At 30.2% G+C, this 6,798-nt stretch overlaps 1 pseudogene; it reads left to right on the top strand.

The window, feature by feature from the left end:
- Positions 1-253: 253 nt before the first annotated feature.
- LOC141547271 (large ribosomal subunit protein uL30-like) lies at positions 254-781 on the top strand (annotated as a pseudogene).
- The last annotated feature ends 6,017 nt before the right edge of the window (positions 782-6,798 follow it).

Genomic DNA, 6,798 nt, shown 5'->3' with positions numbered 1-6,798 from the left:
AAAACCAGGGAAATCAAGAGGCAAAGATAAAAAAGGGGAAAATTCAAGTTGGAGAAAATTCTCAGATTCCAGAGGTGGAATATTTTATTTGAGAAACAACAAGAAGGCCAATGTCACTGAATTTCAAAGAAGGTTGGTGTGCAAAGCCTGGAAAAGTACTTATGCCAGCTGGAATCATGGTAGACAAAAAAGATGCCATCTATTGAAGAATTGCCTTTGAAAGTGAAAGGCGTTTGCAATACTGAAACCTTCAATGAAGAAGTGTGTAGTTATTTTTAAAAAGGCTTGTAAAATATGGAGAAAAGCTATCTATGAAAGCTAAAGTCTACCATAAGGATTACAGACAGATATACCAAAATGTAATTCTTTTGTCCAGAATGGCATGAAAGACTAACAGCTGCTACATAACAGATGAACCCAAATTAGCTTTTGTGACTAGAAAGAATCAGAGATATTAATGGCATTAGCCCCAAAGTCCCTAAAGTATTTCAGCTTTTCTGTCACTGCTAGATCTGTAATTACACTTTTATTAAGCTCAAGAAAGTTTCAATTACCATGCTGAGGATTGTGGTATCATCTATTGCATGGGTCACCCACACCTCCAGTATGTGAATAACTTGATTTACCAACTGGTATAGGTAAGATCAAGAAACAGATTTGTCCTGATTCATTGGGCCCTTATTGCATAATCTCTTTGTAAATATAGAATTAGTTGCATGAAAACTTTGATCCATGAGATTTATATTGATGGAAAACACTTAAAATTGCAAATAACTTCTAGTAGCTGGTTAAATTATCTTTCCCATGGGGTTGAATAAAGAAAAATACTGTGGAAAGTAAAGAGGCTGCTAATAGGGAAAACCAAATCAACAGGTTTATTAGAATAATCAACTAAAAGTCTCTACAATGATTATTTTTCAAAAATATTTGTAATTAAAAAATAAAATATAATAAAAAACTTCAGAAGCGTGAGGGTGGTGGAGACAAGTTGTGAAAGGCTTTGAATGCCAAAGAGAGGATTTTATATTTGATCCAGAAAATAATAAAGAGACATTGAAATGTTCTGAATATATGTAACAGCAACAATAGCTAATATTTATAGTGTCTACTATATGCCTGATATTATCTCAAACACTTTACAACTATTTTCTTATTTGTTCTTCACAGTAAGTTTGGGAGATAGAGGCTATTATTATCCCCATTTTAAGGTCAAAGAAAGTAAAGAAGGCAGTAACTTGGCCAAATGAAGAGTTAGTAAATGTCTGAAGGCAAATTTGAGCTCACGTCTTCCTGACTCCAGCCTTAGAGTTCTATCCACTTTACCACCTACCTGCAACTACATGTATAACTGTGCATAGATAAGAGATTAAATAAAAAAGGGAGAGTCCTAGAAAATGATCTCACAAAAGCATAGAAACTTTCTAGGGCATGTCTTATCAATATGAATCCTTTAAAAATTCTTTCTTTTAATTAGGTTGTAATTCGTTTGTATAAATCTGATGTGTGGAGTCCAAAGATTCTAAAAAAAAAAAAAAAATTGAATTACATTAATAATTATTATCTGACCTAAGTCTTATTAGAAGAACTGAATGAAAGAGCATGATATTTTAAATTTAGAAATTATGTAGCTCACACACATAAAACTACTATTAATGGTTCTACTTACACATTATATTAGTTTAGAAAATATTTCACATATATTGTATTCTGTAATCCTCCAAAGACAAAGTATGTGGTAGGTGCCAGTGTAATCCAACAATAACTACCATTTCTTACATATAATTTCATTTCATCCTCATAATAACCATTGGAGATAGGTGCAACTATTATTAATAAAGTAATTAAGATAACTAATTCATAATTATTGTTAATTATTTTAAATGAATTTAAAAACTAAGCATGAAAGAATGTAAGTCATTTTTCAAGGACCAGATAGCTAATAAAGGTTTGATCCTCCTGAGTTCAGAACTCTATTCAATGTGTGATAGAGCTGCTACATATAGTTTTGGACTTGACATCTGACACTTTAGTAGCCACTATTCCCTAAGGCATTCAAAAAAACAAAAAAAATCAACAACCTATCACCTACCTATATCAACACTTTCATTTTACTGATTCACAAAAAAATTTAAATTTAATTGCTTAAGATTAAACTTTTGTTAAGGACTACTACTAGAATGTGAAATTCATGTCTTTAGTTTTTTCCATTATGTTGGAAATAAAGCAATTAAAAAGTGTTGCTTTGTTTTTCTGCACTTGTTATTGCATTAATTTTTCGTAATTACTATTTCACACATATTTTATGAGATTTTTAGACTTATTAGAGTAATACAAATTAGCAATAGAGGTTAATGTGTTTAGAAACTCATTGATAAATTATTGCTTATAGACAGTAGTTTTATAATGTGCAAGGTCGTGTGAAAATAACATTTCAGAGCATAACATTTTCAAATACTGAAAATTCATTTATATTTTAACATGTATATTATCCTTTTGTTATACCTTTCTAAAACTATATTTGGTGAGTTGATTTTTTTTTTTTTATTATTTCCTTACCTAAAAGAAATACAACATACAAATTGAGGTATTTAGGAATTCAGCTCTTGAAATTCCAAATTTTGTCACATCTTTAGTTCTAATTCATTAACATTTTTGTCCCTTACAAAATATGTAATAAATTTATTGTTGGGCAGAGCAAGATGGTGGAGAGTAGCCAAAACATTGTCTAAGCTCTTCCCAATTTTTCTCAGAGTCAATGCAAGATCAAGCCTCTAAACAGATTTTGGAATGAAAGAACACACACACATTTAGAGTTAAACAATTCTCTAGCTTAAAATATCTTGGAAGGACTTCAGGAAAGTTCTGTCTCTTTTGGGCAGGGGAGAATATGGCGCAGCACAGGCATGGTGTACGAAATCCAGGAGGAGGCTCTTAGCCAAAATACATAACAGCAGCTTTTGTCCCAGTGGCTCAATAGGAAGGTTGTGAGACCTTGAGCCCAAGCACAGAGACAAATTGCAGGCTTTGAACACTGGCATACCTGCACTGGGAAAGCTAGAAGTACCTCCAGCCTTAGCCTGAAAAGTCACTAAGAGTCATTCTTGAAAAAGAAGTGTGAGACAAACACACTGTTCCTTAGGAGGAGAGCTCAACTTTTAAAAACGAGCAAAAAAGCAAAAAGAGCTCTAATCTTTTAAAGTGACAAAGTGATAGGGAAAATCAGAATACAAACTCAAAAAAGGATGGCAGTGGCAAAATGTCTATATGTGGAGCCACAAAGGGGGATCTAAACTGTTTCTAAGATTTAAAGAGTCTTTTGGAAGTGTTCAAAAAGGATTATAAAAATCAAGTAAGAGAGATAGGGGAGAAATGGGGAGAAAGAATTGAGAGCTATGCAGGAGAACTATGAAAGCTTGGGGAAAAAAAAAAAACTAACAGCTTGGAAAAGGAAGCATAAAAATTAACTGAAGAAAACAACTCCTTAAAAATAGATTTGGTGAAATGGAGAAAAATATACTGAAGTAAGCAACATCCATAAAAAATAGAATTGGTGAAAAGGAAAAAACAAACAAACAAACAAACAAAATAGCATTTAAAAGTACAATTGGCTAAATGGAAAAGGAGGCAAAAATGCTAACTGAAGAAAATAATTCATTAAAAATTAGAATTGGATAAATAAATTGGACATCAAAACTGAGCCAAACAAAACTAAAAAAAAAAAAAAAAAAAAAAAAGAGAGAGAGAGAGAGAGAGAAAGAACAGAAGAAAATTTAAAATACCTCACTGGAAAAACAATTGACCTGGGAAATAGATACAGAAGAGATAAGAATTATTGAACTATCTGAAAAGCATGATCAAAAAAAAAAGAGCCCTGACATCTTAAAAAAAAAAAAAAAAAAAAAAAAAAAAAAAAAAAACAAGGAAAACTGCCCTGATAGTGAAGAAGCAGAAGGTAAAATAATTGAAAAAAATCTACCAATAACCTCATGAAAGAGATTCCCAGAGAAAAATTATAAAAAAATATATAGTTAAATTCCAGAATTAATCAGATCAAGGAGAAAATACTACAAGTAGCCAGAAAGAAATAATTCAAATATTGAGGAGACACAATTAGAATTACCAAGGACCTAGAGCTTTCACATAAAAGTATCAGATGGCCTGGAATGTGATATTCTGGAAGGCAAAGGAGCATGCTAGAATCAACTACCTAGCAAAATATATTAATTAAATAGGAAATTTTCAATCATTTCTAATAAAAAGACCAAAGCTGAACAGAAAATTTTATCTTCAAATATAAGACTCAAGAAAAGCATTAAAAGGTAAAGGGGAAGGGGAAAAAATATGTTTTTTAAAAGGTTAAACTGTTTACATCCCTACATGGGAAGACGATATCTGTAAATCTTGAGAAATTAAAGGTCAGCTAGGAGTACAGAGAGACAGAGGTACAAGTTGACTTTAATGTGATGATATAAAAAAGAAATTAAGGGATAGAAAATGATTTTATTGGGAGAAAAGAGGATGTAAAATGGGATGTTGCATCATAAGAAAGGGCATAAATTACAGTAGAGAGGAATGCAGGGAGGGGAATGAGCATTGCTTGAATCTTAATCTCATTGGTTTTGGCTCAAAGAGGGAATAACATACATAATTAGTTTGGTATAGAAATTTGCCTCACTTTATAGGGAAGTAGGAGGGGAAAGAGGAAGGAAAAGAAGAATACTGTTATAAGAAAAGAAAGGACAAGAAATGGAAGGCAAATATGGTAAGAAAAGGGGATGTAAGAAAAAGAAAGGCAAATTGAGGGAAGTGAGGGTCAAAAGCAAAATAATGACGAGGATAGAAAGGGTAAAAAGAGAAAAGTATAAGCAGGGAATATATATTGGAGGAAAATATGAGTTAGTAATCATAACTATGAATATGAATGGGATGAATTGTCCCATAAAATGGAAATGAATAGCAGAGTGGATTAGAAGCCAGAATCCTACAATATATTGTTTATAAGAAATATGTTTGAAAAAAAGATACATACAGAGTAAAGTAAAAGACAATAGCAGAATATATAAGGTTTCAGCATATGTTAAAAAATAAGCAGGAGTAGCAACCCTGATCTCAGACCAAGTAAAAGTAAAAATATATATAATTAAAAGGGATGAGGAAGTAAATGACATCTTGCTAAAGGATATTATAAATGATGAAGACAGTCAATACTAAACATATATGCACCAAGTTGTACAACATTTAAATTATGAAAAAGTTAAGTGAGTTACAGGAAAAAAATAAACAGTAAACTATATTAGTGGGGGACTTCAACTTCCCTTTATCAGAACTAGATAAATCTGACCACAAGAAAAACAAAAATAAATTAAGAAGTGGAATAAAATTTTAGGAAAACTAAGTATGATAAACCTCTGGAGAAAACCGAGTGAGGATAGAGAAGAATATACTTTTTTTTTTTTTTTTCAATTGTACATATTACCTACTTAAAAAAATTGGCTTTGTATTGGACATAAAAATCTCAAATCAAATGTAGAAAGGTAGAAATAATAAATGCATCCTTTTCAGATCATGATACAATAAAAGTTACATGTAATAAAGGTCCATGGAAAAATAGATCACAATTAATTGGAAACTAAATAATTTAATCTTAAATAATGGATTACTTTTTTCAAAAAATGGTTACTTTTTTCAAAAAAAAAAAAAGAAAAGAAAAGAAGAAAACCAAATTAACAGTATCAAAAATGAAAGAGATAGACTTTCATCAACAAAGAGGAAACTAAAGCAATATTTAGAAGCTATTTTGCCCAATTGTAAGCCAATAAATTGACAATCTAATCAAAATGGATGAATATTTACAAAAATATAAATTGTCCAGTCTAACAGCAGAAGAAATGAAATACTTAAATAGCCCCATTTTAGAATGAAAAAAAAAAAAAAAGATATTGAAAAGATCATAAAGGAATTAAAAAAAAAAAAAAATCTAGAGCCAACTGGATTTACAAGTGAATTTTACCAAATGTTTAAATAACAATTTATTCTAATATTTTATAAACTATTTGGAAAAATAGGTAAAGAAGGAGTCCTATAAAATGTCTCTTATGACACAGATATCTAAACTAGGAAGGCCAAACAGAGAAAATAAAAATCATAGAACAATTCCCCTAATGAATATTGAGGCAAAAATCTTAAATAAAATATTAGCCAAGAGATTAAAACAATTTATCTTCAGGATAATACATTATTTCTGAGTGGGATTTATACCAGGAATGTAAGATTAGTTCAAAATAAGGAAAACTATGAGCACAATTACCCACATTAATAACACAACTAACAAAAAAAACCAAAAACAAACAAACAAACAAACAAACAAAATATATATACATATAAAAGGGTTAAATTAGAAATATTCCATTAAGATCCTGGGTGAAACAAGGATACTCATTATTACCACTATTATTCAGCGTAGTACTATAAACATTAATTTTACTCATAAAAGAAGAAAAGAAATTAAAGGAATTAAAGTATGAAATGAGGAAACAAAACTATCACATGCAAATGATATGATAGTATATGTAGAGAACTCTATAAAATTAACTAAAAACTACTAGAAATAATTAACATCTTTTTTAAAGTTGCAAGATATAAAATAAACTCACATAAATCAATAATATTTCTGTATATTATCAACAAAACCCAGCAGGAAGAGATAGAAAGAGAAATTCCATTTAAAATAACTGTAGATAAAAAGATAATATTTGTAAGTCTACCTATCAAGACAAAAATATGAACTATATGAGCACA

Source organism: Sminthopsis crassicaudata, chromosome 6, assembly GCF_048593235.1.
Source record: "Sminthopsis crassicaudata isolate SCR6 chromosome 6, ASM4859323v1, whole genome shotgun sequence".
Classification (NCBI taxonomy): Eukaryota; Metazoa; Chordata; class Mammalia; order Dasyuromorphia; family Dasyuridae; genus Sminthopsis; species Sminthopsis crassicaudata.
The sequence above is the reverse complement of the archived record's forward strand: the minus strand, read 5'-3'. Positions and strand labels throughout refer to the sequence as shown.